Source organism: Natator depressus, chromosome 2 (assembly GCF_965152275.1).
Source record: "Natator depressus isolate rNatDep1 chromosome 2, rNatDep2.hap1, whole genome shotgun sequence".
Classification (NCBI taxonomy): Eukaryota; Metazoa; Chordata; order Testudines; family Cheloniidae; genus Natator; species Natator depressus.
In genome coordinates this window covers 26160928-26174332 of record NC_134235.1, presented here as the reverse complement: position 1 = coordinate 26174332, position 13405 = coordinate 26160928, and positions in this window count along the sequence as shown.

Genomic DNA, 13405 nt, shown 5'->3' with positions numbered 1-13405 from the left:
CCCAATGTCATGGGGCAGGACAAGAGTAGTTTGCAGCTGCTACTTCAGGCTCAAGGCTGGGGTAGCCTCAGTGGTCCCTGCACTTTCTTCTGAGGGGGGCAGGAAAAATAGAAGTAGGATCTGCTACTAACTTGTGCTCTGCAGCTCAGGTCGAGTGTGAACTCATTAATTAATCCAAATGATTCCCCAAAATATTTTCACTTCAGTGTTAATGGCCAGATTGTCCCACAGCATAGACTGATTTTATGATATTTCATCTAGTTCTATTGCACACTTCAGTGTCTGGCAACCTTCCATGTAAGTTAATTTGTTATCTCGCTTTCTGGAAGCAAGGTCAAGTGTCGTATCAGTTTAATATATGATACTGCTTCTCCTGAGCCTTCTGTATTTTGCACTTGTAGGCGACAGATTTTTGGGGGGCCAGATCCTCAGTTAGTAAAATGATGGAGTTCCCTTGAGGTCCATGGGAGCTACACAGATTTACACCAGCTAACGCTGTCCAGCTGGTGCTTAAATCCTTCACAACTGCTCTGCTCTGTCTCCTCAATTACTTCTACTCTCTCCTTTTTCACCCTGATCTTTTGGTCTGAGGTCTCTCCACTACTATCTATTTCCAGCCCCTCAATCTGTCCTCACAATCCTATTGCCTCTCACTTGCTGTTCATCCCTCTCCCAACCTCTACATCTCTGTCCTCTGGCTCCTTTCTGTTTGCCTGTAAACATCCTGTTATGCTTTCCATCATTAAAATCTTTCCCACAACCCAACTGGATTTTCAAACAATCACTTTCTGCTCCCATTGACTAGACTTCCTTTACAATCTGCCTTCTGACCTTTAGTCTGTGCAGAAACAGCCCTCACTAAAGTCTCTAATGCACTTCTCCTACCTAAGTCAAAGAGATACTTCCCTATTTATTTTCTCCCTGATCTGTATGCTGCTTTCCACACCACTGATATCTCTCTCCAAATCTGCATCCTCTCCATGCTAGACTTCTGTGATTCTGTGTGCGCCTGTTTCTACTTCTACCTTGCAAACTGTTTCTTTTAACATCTCCTGTCAAGGTTCCTTCCCCACTCTGAACTCTAGGGTACAGATGTGGGGACCTGCATGAAAAACCCCCGAAGCTTATTTTTACCAGCTTAGGTTAAAACTTCCCCAAGATACAAACTATTTTACCTTTTGTCCCTGGACTTTATTGCTGCCACCACCAAGTGTCTAACAAATATAACAGGGAAAGAGCCCACTTGGAAATCCCCCCAAGCCCTACACCCCCTTTCCTGGGGAAGGCTTGATAAAAATCCTCACCAATTTGCATAGGTGAACACAGACCCAAACCCTTGGATCTTAAGAACAATGAAAAAGCAATCAGGTTCTTAAAAGAAGAATTTTAATTAAAGAAAAAGTAAAAGAATCACCTCTGTAAAATCAGGATGGTAAATACCTTACAGGGTAATCAGATTCAAAACATAGAGAATCCCGCTAGGCAAAACCTTAAGTTACAAAAAGACACAAAAACAGGAATATACATTCCATTCAGCACAACTTATTTTAGCAGCCATTTAAACAAAACAGAATATAACGCATATCTAACTAGATTGCTAATTGAATTTTTACAGGATTTCTGACCTGCATTCCTGCTCTGGTACCAGCAAAAGCAACAATACAGACAGAGAGAACCTTTGTTTCCCCCCCGTCCAGCTTTGAAAGTATCTTGTCTCCCCATTGGTCATTTAGGTCAGGTGCCAGCGAGGTTGTCTTAGCTTCTTAACCCTTTATAGGTGAAAGGGTTTTTCTTCTGGCCAGGAGGAATTTAAAGGGGTTTACCCTTCCCTTTATTTTTATGACATCTCCTTCGGTGGAGCTTCTCCCTCTCTCTCTCCACTATCAGTTGGTATCCCTCAGGTTTTTGTCCTGAGTCCTCCATCTTTCAACCCTTTATCTTCTCTTTTTAGGCTATCTCATCCTCCCATACAATTTCAGCTACCCACAATCTCTCTCCCCTGTCTTATCTTGCATCTCTGTCTCTCTGACATTTCCCCTGCCATCTCTCTGGAATAGATCTTCTCATCTTTCTTCATAATCCCTCCCCATTTCCTCCTTTCTGTTTCTGAGTTGACAACCCCAACATCTGCCAACTGTCATGCAGCTTTGGTGTCAACTTTGATTTCACACTCTCCTTCTTCTTCCACATCCAAGTTCTCCTTACCTCATTATATGACATTATCAAAATATGCTCTTTTCTGTCTATCTCCATTGCTAAGAAATGTGTTCACACCTTGGTCATCTCTTGCCTTGGTTACCTTAACCTTCTGCTTTCCAGCAACCCTGCCTTTCCCCTCTCCAAACTACCCAAAATGGTGCTGCTGAAGTCCTCTTCATCTTCTGCCACTCTGATCATGTCTCCCCCCTGCTGTGAATCCCTTCACCAGCTTTTGAATTTTACTTGAGATTTTAAGCTTCCCATCCTCATTTTCAAGGCCTTATATAATCTGGCCCTCCCTTTAACTTCTCTGAACATGCCTCCTGCTTCAGCATTTGCATCTTGCTCTCCTTCCAATGCCTCCCTTTTACTGTACTCTTCATTGTCTTGCAGGCTTGTCATTATGTGGGGAGGAAGGAGTATTCTGGGGCATTGTTCCTTCCCACATCATAGCTCCAGCATCAGGAACCTTTACTGTTGTGCTGGCGAGTGCAGTTGCTGCTGTCTTAACAATGACTCCTCACACCAACCGCAAGCGATTAAATGCTGATGGAAGCATGGAGCGTGCCTATAGGGGAAAGAGGAGGCTAGCTGTACTGAATCTGTTTCCCTGTGGGTCAACACTGATTTCCCTCTATTCTCCCTGGAGAAATCATATCGTTGCAGTTGTTCTTGGTCCCTTCTGGCAGGTATCCTCTTATCTGACCCCAAATAGGTGTGTGGTGAAAAGGAAGAAAAGTCAAATTTAGTTTTGTCCCATTCTCTACGTGGACTGTGTTGGAAGCACTCACCTGCAGAAGCCATTTGGAAGCATGAAAATAATGTAATATGAATATATGGCCAGCATTATTTTTTTCTAAAATAAAGTATTACAAGTATTATCTTTGTCCTTTTTATGTAGTGCTTGGTAGAATCTTCCTTTGTTTTATCTTATAGCAATAATGTTAATGGCATTCTCACAATAAATGGTTTTTGCAGATATCAAATGCTGAGGCATTTACTCACCTATAAACTCCCTGTTGCCTCAATTTCTTTGTCATGGACATCAGACTTGAAATAAAAGTTTCTGCACAAGTGGGTTGCACTGATTTAACTATATCTCTTTCTAATCCAGTTTAGCTAAGCTGCTACTACTTTTTCAGGAAGACAAAGCCATTTTTAAAGGTTGTGTGAATTAGTACTAGTTAAAGGTGCCACACTGACAGCCTTGGAAAATGAAGTCCTCTCTTACCCTCAGAACATGCACAGCACAGTCAATGATAGTAAAAATTTTCCCACATTGTCTTGCCTATAGTCTCATCCTTAAATTCGAGCTACCCCTCTATTCAGTTTCAGACAATTCAGTTTCGGTCCTTTGCCTCTCTGCTAAGCATGCCAGCCAGGGTACCAATTTTGGTGATAGTTTCTGTGATGTAGACACTTGTCCATTAGTAACTCAGAATTAAAACTGCCAAACTCATTTCCCATAAGACACCTAACAGTCACCACATAATAACAACTTTTGTTCATTGTGAACCTATTCTGGGTTTTATTTGGCAAACTAGAATTGAAAAACTCCATTGTGTGAGATCTCCAGTTCCTCATTAAACCAGTTTTATTGCAACAATCTCACATTCAACATATTTCTAACACACCACATTCTACTTATGTATTGTAAAGATATGTACCATAGACAGACAATCAGTACATTTCTAAAAAGTTGAAAATGAGCCCACCTCTATATATAATTACAAAAAAGGGGGGGGAGGGGATGCTAAATAAAGTGGTACTGGACATGTTGCCAGCCCATCACCCTAATCATTCTGCTTGTATGTCACATCCATTTCCCTTCCACCTGTGGACAAAAGACACCCTCTGTTTTCTCCATTTAGGCTGTAAACTCTGTGCTGTAGGGACTGACTTTTATTCCACCTTTGTACAGTGACAAGCAAGTTAGGTTCCAATCCCGACTCGGACCTCTAGGCACTACTCAGAATATAAACAATAATCAGAACTTATGTGGAGCACAAGCAATGTGAATTTCTAACATTCAAATGTGAAAAGTTCATCCAATTTTTAAAATTTACCATATGCACAAAATGCTACTTTCATTTTTAACCACTGAAGTCTGCAGATGATAGTACACAAAAGAAACTACAGTAACCTGTCATACAGTTGTCCTTTTCTTTGGTACCCCTAGATAGATGAGTGCTAATAGAAAGGCTGACAATACAAGTGCATTTATGATGCAAAACACCAAGGACAAGATGAACTGTCAAACCTTTAAGAAAAGAATGGTGCCCTTTTGTTGTGGAAATGAAGCTGTGATAATGTTCCCAGGCTATAAACTGAAATGGCACACACCAGAGGAGCTTTTTCAAATTTTTTATCTATGTCAGCAGATTGCCCCCCCTTCCTCCCCCGCCCCCTGCCTTGTTGTGGTTTTAGCTAAGAAAAAAATGTTAAAGTTTATGTGAAGAGTTTGTTACTGGTATATAGCTCTTAGCAACAAGGTTAGAAAATATAAAGACAAACATTTTATTGTCCATTCCACAAGCACATTAACTCTATTACTGAGAGAAAAATGTATAGATTGTGGGGTGTTCTGTTTCTAGTAGCTTAAACTATATTTAGAAATGAATTTCTGCACAAAGCCATGTTTGGGCAAGAATACTTTCTCTTTTTATTTGGCTTTGTACTTATACCAGTGGGACTATTCATGGAGTAATAGTGGATGAATCAGGCCCATTGGTAGCATCTTCCATCTGAGGATCTCAAAGTACCTTACTATTATTATTTATGTTACAGTAGCACCTAGAGGTATGGATTGAGACTGGGCTCCGCACAAATATATAGTGAGAGATAGTCCAGTCCTGGAGAGTTCACAATCAACATAGACAAGGCAGACAAAGGGTTGTGGTGGATTCTCTATCTCTGGCAATTTTTAACCAAGATTGGATATTTTTTGGTAACAATATGCTCTAATTAAAAAAAAAATTTAGAGTTCTGCGGCCTGTGTTTCACAGGAGATCAGACTAGATGATCACAATGGCCTCTTCTGGTCTTAGAATCTATGAAAGGATGAGAGAGGAAACAGAGAGATGATGTGACTTGCCCAAGGTCACTCAATAAGTCAGCAGCAGAACTGAGAATAGAACCAAGATGTCCTGGTCCAGTGTCCTATCCACTAGGCAATGCTACAGTGAAATAAACCTTCCATTACCCCTATGAAGTACTTAATATTCATATCCTGTTTTCTAAAAAAAAAACCCACAAACAAACAAACCACCCCCCCCCCCAAAAAAAACCAAAGAGCCACAAACCGGTTAAGTAATTGCTAAACAAGTCCCTGCAAGAGCTGGGCATAGAGCCCAGCAATGCTTGGTGCCCAGTTGCCTGCTCTAACTATTAAGTATTCTTTAAAAAATTGCTGAATTGGCAAGTATTTTTGAACACAATAAATACAACAGTACTTTCACTGCTAAAAACTTCTGACTAAATTCAGCTGTGGCATTAGAGTCACACCGCCAATGCTGATGGGCTGCATTTGGCATCTCTTCTCTCCAGCAAGTTCTTTATTCTGCAAGGTCCAATGTACCGTATATTAAAATTGTTCCAGAGAATTTTTAGCACTCATGTGTACCTATCTTACACACTACACTGTGATACTGTACGTATCTGCATGCTGTTGAGGACAGGATCAAGCCCTTACTTGCCACTGGGATGCAGAAGTAACTAGTTTGCAGTGGTCCAACATTGCCATTGAAATGCAGAATAATATCTCCATTGTGCATTTTTGCTGTTGGTATAGCTTGTACAGTTACTGTCAGTCATGCTCTATAGATACAATAAACACAAAGTAAAAACATCCTATATAGCAAAGTAGCAAGTCCATTCTTGTACCGTGATGCATCTGAGCTCCAAATCTACTGGAAATTCAAGATGAAAATATAAACTGTGTAATAAAAACTGCTGTACTTTTCCTATCTTCAGACCATGAATATTCACATTCTTCACATGAAACTGTTGTTGCTGCATTTGCAACATTTATTGTCTCTGATGCTTTTCCTATTCAATAAGAAATATACTGCAATTTAATCATTACATGCTGGTACCACTGGGCTACTGACCTTCACATCTGTTATCACTATGTATGAACTGCATTACAGAAACTATTGCAAATTTTCTTATCTTCTGCCCTTGAGTGCTCGCATTCCTGACAGGACATTGCTGATGTTTAATTTAGACACTGCCTGTTGTGACCGCCAGCACATGTTGTAATCTAGTTTTCTATCTGATTTTTCAAACCTTTAAAAACCTACACAAATGAAAGTTTCCTCATTTATACCCAGCAGCAGCACTGGTCAAGATCAGACAAACCAACTGGGTATGATTTTTGTCTTCATGTTATGAATGAAGCTTCCTGCTCCCCCCCCCCCCGCTTCCCCCTCCCTCCCTCGTTGTTAAACCAAAGCAGATATGTTCCATTTCTCCAAATAATCTGTTCTCTTTCATTCCATACACGCCTGGCTCTAGGAAAGAAAAAAATAGTACTTGACTTTACTGAGCAGCGGAGACACTTGGCTTCCGCGAGGAAGGGGCTCGCTTCGTTCAATCAGAACGTTCAAAACAACAATTTTATGCCCGTCCCTATGAATAGAGCGGGGTTAGCTGATAGTGATCTCAGCTACGGCAGAGGGAGAGTTGAGCATGAAATTCAGCGCACTGCAGTCGCCACAAACACACTTGCCCTGTCAGCTCTAGTGAACCTGCGTTGTGAAAAGAGGCAAGGGAAGGATTTCGGTGTAAAACCGGTCGCCCTGCCCCTGTGGTTTTCAAGCTTCCCATCTGAAATCTTTCGCCGCCATGGCTGCTGAGGTTTCAAGGGGCATCCCCGGTTCACTTGCTTGTCCTAAATCTCGCCCAGCGGAGGGCGCCGAGGAGGTGGGAGGGCGGGGAAGCCTGCATCCATCCAGCGGGGGTGAATGGTAAGTCAGGAGTGAATGCAGCGCCCTCTCGCAGGGAAGGAAGGTAGCTGGGTGCGCCGCAGGGAGGCACGTACCGTGTCCGCCCCTTCGAGTGGTGCCAGCAGCCTGAGCGCCCCCTCCTCCCGCCGACCGAGTGTCTCCCTCAGGGGAGATGCCCGTCCACACCCCCCCGGGCCGGCGTCTCCTTGGTGTGGAAGGGGGAGATGGATCGTGGCGGGGATGTTCCCGGCCGCACGTGGGCGCCTGCACGGTCCAGCTCCAGGGCTGGGGGACAAAGGCAGCCGGGGGGAGGAGGCGGGAAGCTCGGGCGAGGGGCCCTAGGGCAGGGCCTGGCTCCGCGCACGGAGCTGGTGAGAGCCCGCGGGGAAGGAGGGAGGGCCCGTGGGCCGGGCGTGGCAGGGGACTGGGCCACCCAAGGCAGCGCTGTGTGACGCGGGGCCCGGGGCGCTGCAGCAGGTGAGGCTGGGGGCGGGCTCCATGCAGTGCACATGCCCTGTGCGAGTGGGCGCTGCTCGGCAGGACGGATAGCGGAGGGGCCCCGTAGGGTGGGCACGCTGTGTATGGGGCACTGATAACAGAGCACACGGCACAGTGCGTAACTGCTGGGACAGCGGGCGGCCTGCCGATGGGGAGACTCGCGGCGCGGGGCAGCGCTGCCTAATACCGGTGTACCCAGAGACTTTACGGCCTCTGGGCCTTGGCTTCACTGCCACACTGAGTGCGCCCCCGGAGCTAGGCTAGCTGGCGTGAGAGCGCCCCCGCGGTGAACCAGCATGGGAGCCGCACGCAGCGACTGGCTTCGCAGCTGGGCACTTGTTGCATCCTCGCTGCTTTAACTTCTGCCGGGTGGGCAGCACGCCAGCGTCCACCCGCGCCTGCTAGCTCGGGCTTACAGCTTCACTCCCGCTAGAGATTTTTGTGTATGGACGGAGTCGGGTTAGGGGTAAAGCTGGAGTGACAGCCTAAGCGAACGACGCAGTGAAGATAAGAGAGTATTCTGCTTGTAGTATGTGTAGAAGGAAGATATGTCTTACTGCACATCATTCATTATAGCTCCCTCCTGATCAGACAGTCCTTCAGGGTCCCCCACCATTCTGAAGGAACGCTTTGTAATGATAAAAAGGGGTTTCTTAGGACTTGAGTCTAATGCTGTTGGAATATTTAATTAAAATCCCTTTAATTTAGGGTTGTTTTTGCCTTGTCTCCAGTTGATCAGAGAAAACCAATTTGGTGTGTTATTAGAATTTTTATGCGAGAGCACAAACAACCGCAAAATGAGATTATTTCTTATATTTCCCTAAAGTATTAAACAATATGATAATTGATATTGCTATGACAATAATTGTCAAGTCAACTGTGAAAAAACTGAGCAGGGGGTGTGGGGTAATAGGCGCCTATATAAGAAAATGTCCCCCAAAATGGGACTGTCCCTTTAAAAATGGGACAGCTGGTCACTGTAACAATCATACAACTTAAAATTGGTTAACTACAAAAGAACAGCATAAGACCAACAATTGGCCAAGTTATTGCATGAGCCTAATCAGTAATCAAATTACAAAGTTAACATAACACCAATGACTTATTAAATGACTTATTTAATTTTTTTTTACCCCTATGCAATTTACTTAGCAGCTTATACTTTCCAATGCGGAAAGAATAGGTTAAAGTTTAAATCTTTATGGATGCCAAGTGACTCTTAGAAATTTGTAATGAGATTTGCCTCGAACCTAGGTTAATCAGTACCTAATGGTAACTTATCCTACGGGTTTATATATGCACATGCTGTTACGATTAATGGCCACGCACGCACACACCTCCACTCTAAAATTGTTAGGACAACATCTTGCCTGGCAGGGGTCCATTCACTGGTGTTTAAATGTCCTTTGAAAGAGACAAAAATAATATAAAGAAAAAGTATCTGTTCTTTAGCTGTATGTAGATATTCAGAATCAGTTAGGAACTGCACTTTGGGGAACCAGGCAATGTCTTCTGGCTCAGGTACTATCTCGCTAACAAGCATCATTCTTGGGTCAGCAGGCTGGTCTGTGATGTCTTTGTCTCTACTTTCGTTGGAAGGGGAAGTCGGAATATCAGCCGTCGAGTTGTCATTGTGGTGACTTTGAAAGGAGCACACTTCTTCCTCATTTACCTGGTCTTTTATGGCTGAAACTCAGGCTGGTATCATCCCACTGGGCTTCGCCTTATGACTTTCTGATCCAGTTGGGGAATCACAGGTTTCTCACCCCAACTGCATTGTCCAATCCTGAGTAGGCGTTGTCAGTCTGACTCTTGGTCCACTTTTGGGATTCTCCTTTTAGATTACTGTTTCTTAATCATGTCTGTGAGTGTTCTCCCCCCCCCCCCCCCACAGATAAGCAACACTGAGGGAATAACAGGAGATTATGACTTTATCAGTGTGATCTCCTTGTATGTAGGTGAACAACTGAGACTCTTCAGTGGCCTCTTGACTATTGGGTTATGTTGTCTTCCTGGTCATTCTTATGACCCATTGTTCTTTGATTTATAAAACTACAAAAGTAGTTTCTTGCCCATTCAGACATCTCATACTTACATTTCTCTAGACAGGCAAGCTTTCGGAAACAAAATAAGGATTTGTGACATCCTCATCACATCTGAGATACTGGGTAAAAAATATTTCACTCTATGGCTCAAAATCAAGCTGCTTCAAAGCTTCTTATTAAATCCATTAACATAAAGTTTTAAAAAGTATACCCCGTTAAAATTTATACTTGATGTGTACACCACTATATACGTATATGTCCTACATCTTTTTTTTGTGGACTCAGTTTTCTTTTCCATCCATCTAGACTCCCAGCACCTAGTTGAAAAGCGTTAAGCAGAACTTATGACTCATAAAATATAGTCTCCTAAATCACTAATAGTCATAAATGTGATTCTCTCTCAATCCTCATTAGGCATCTTATTTAGCTCCTGGTCTTATTTTTTTTCTCAGTCCATCTATTTAAGAGTCAGTAGTGAACGTGGAAGGTGCACGACGGATAGCACTGAAAACTTAAAACCACTTTTGCTAGGGAGCACAGTGTGGGGAATGACTGAGCACCTTTCCATACACTATCCCTGTAGTATATCTCCACCCTCATTTTTCATTTTAATAAGATTTTGGAAAATAAAACTTGTTCAGAGGGTTTCATATTTTACAGATGTTGAAGCACTTATTCAAACTATAGTTTTATTAAAATATTCAATGCACTATCGTTAAGCATTAATAATATTCAGCATATTAATGTAGCACTTTATGCTGTGGTGGCATTAATAAAGAAAAACATGAGAGTCAGGCGAGATCTTTGTTTCAAAATTACATAATATCCAATCTTCTCTTCAGCAAAGCTCAAATACTCAAGGCAGTATTGACGTTCTGTATATAATAATTTTTTAAAATAGTGAATGTAATCGACATTTACAGCTTATTAATTTCAGTTATAGAATTAATGATATTGCTAAAACAAAACTAAGATTGTCTTTCAATTCTTTAGACTGGATAATTTGTGGATATAGACATTATGATGAATAATACATACAAAAAACCCCTTGAAATGTTAAGATTGCAAAGTAAAGCACTCAAAAGTTAGGAAAAGCCATTATTATGGCTACGTGTTCAACTATGGTTCAGCTGCCATGTGCATATATATTACATTTGGTCTGGTCTACACTTAAAATGTAGTTTGACATAGCTACAGTGCTCAGGGAAAATCCGCACCTGTGAGTGCCACAGCTATACCAACCCAACCCTTGGGAAACACGCTGCTAGCTAGTGTTGCTCAGGGCAGTGGAGTCCCTACAGCAATGGAAAAACCCCTTTCATTTTTCTAGGCTGCTATGGAGTTACAGTGGCATAGCTATGGTGCTGTAACTGTGCTTCTGTGGCGTCCATGGTATAGACATGACCACAGTCTCTCCCAACTTTACATAGGAAGTCGGTGGCTGAGCCACGAAGATAACCTATCTCTCCTGGGTCCCAATGCATTGGTCAAAATAGGAGAACTTCCTTTCTCTTCTTGCAACCATCTTCCTGATTTACAGTGATCCAGTGTGCTGAATTAGGCAGTACCTCAGCACATCTAAGGTGTGTAGGTAGGACTCAATCTTGCAAGGTGCTGAGCTCTGTGATTCTGATCCAACAAACCACTTAAAATACATGTTTAAAGTTAAATCCCAATGGGACTACTCACATGCTTAAAGTTAAACATGTGCTTCAGGGTTTTACTGGATTGGGACCATAGTGCTTAGCATCTTTCAGGATTGAGCCCCATATTAACTAATAAATTTGCACCCTGTTGTATGTTTCAGCTTATATATTTCACAACATCATATTGTTTTCTTGAGCATAAACTATTTTCCCTTCTTTTCCTATCTATTTAGGAAGCCTGTTTATAAGTATCCACTAGAGAAGCCCACTTCTCTAATACATGCCTCCGTCACATGCATCCGACGAAGTGGGTATTCACCCACGAAAGCATATGCTCCAATACGTCTGTTAATCTATAAGATGCCACAGGGCTCTTTGCCGCTTTCTCTAATACAGGATTTTTTGGCTATCTAATAGCCAGTAAGAAGAGCATATCACTTAAAAACAGGATGAGAATATTTTCCTAACATTTTATCTTTCCACCCACATTTATCTATCTGTCCTATCAAGAGTCATGTAGCAATTTAGTTTGATGGTTATCTTCTACTCATAAAAATCTTCTCCTCTTTTGTGTTTCTAGCTGGAGATTCGCTCTCAGAAACGTCACCTTGCCAAAACTTTACTGGATTTAAACATGGAAATGCAAAGACTGAGAAATGAAAATGAACTGTCAGCAGCTTCAGAATCCAAGACACTGAACATTGCTATAAGCCCAGAATAATAAACTGCATTTCAAGACATAAACCCTGAAGATGAAATATAGATTCCATAAATGATTCTGACAACAACATTATGGATAAGTTGCACAAGCTTCTAGATCCAATTTGGGAGCAGACTACATGGCATGATTTGAAAATTACAGCAAAGTTCAAGTGTGTGTGTGTGTGTGTTAGGGGGGAAATGTTGTATGTATTAGGGTTTGAAATCTTCCTATGTGTCTTGTGGGAAATGGGGGGTGGAGGGAAAAGTAATGTCTAGAACGTGTGGGATCTTTCTGCTTCATTCCCCATTCCTCTATATGTTTGCTATTCTGACAGTTTTATTGCCTAGGGTTACCTTAGCATTCAGAACCCAGGCCCATTTCATTTCATTACCTGTCACTTCAAGTTTTCATTAGTTTACATGTTTCTTCCTCCAGAGTGAAAATTTTTAAGTGTGCTCTGGAATTAATTCATTTTATGTTGTTTTTCTTTTAACAAAATATTTTAGTACCAAATAATTTAATTTTCTTTACTAGACTCAAATAACTGAAAGTTCGGAGGATGATTCATAAAAGCAGACATATCTAGGCCATAAAACTCCAGTGTATTTAAAATGTATAGAACTGTAATCGAACTTTTAGCAATAAAAACTAGTGTCTAAATGCTGAGAAGAAGGTGACTTTTCAACCCTTTTATTGCACTCATGGCCTCTAATGAAGTTGGTAGAATGGAACTGTTTTATGTTCATTTTGGTGACTGTGCCAACAAAAGTCCATATTATCTTCTTCAGGGGAAAAATCTACGAGAAACTCCATATTTACTATACCTCCAAATTATCTTCTTAGAGTGGATGGCCAGGGCATGGAGCAGGCAGGCAGGCTGTCTTTTGGAACATGTAGATGTACTAAGATCCGTGGGATTCAACTACAGATCTGTGGGCATTTGTAGAGGGCTGAGAAATTTACACACAGGCCCCAGTGCCTCTACATTGCTCCTTTCCCCTGATAGTATGGTTCCCTAAGGAACAATGCAGGTCTTGGTATTGTTCGGCTGGTTTCAGTCTGTGGAAGGGGAGAGTATGTAAGATAATACTGATGTAAGATAATGCTGGCGTGCAGGAGGATGATGCCATGTCATATTCCCATTTTTGGTGGGATCAGGAGGACAGAGCATGCTGCATTTTTCCTGCTCCATCATTCTTCACACTGAGAGTCCTGGTTCTTTTAACTTTGGCTCTCCCCGGCCTGCGGTAGCTAAAGGGAGCATAGAAGCCAAATGCAGTTGCTGATAGTACAGCCATTACACATGTGTAATTCATATTTAAATCAGTGTGAATTTTAGCTACTTCACTGCTGCAGGGCCCTAACTTA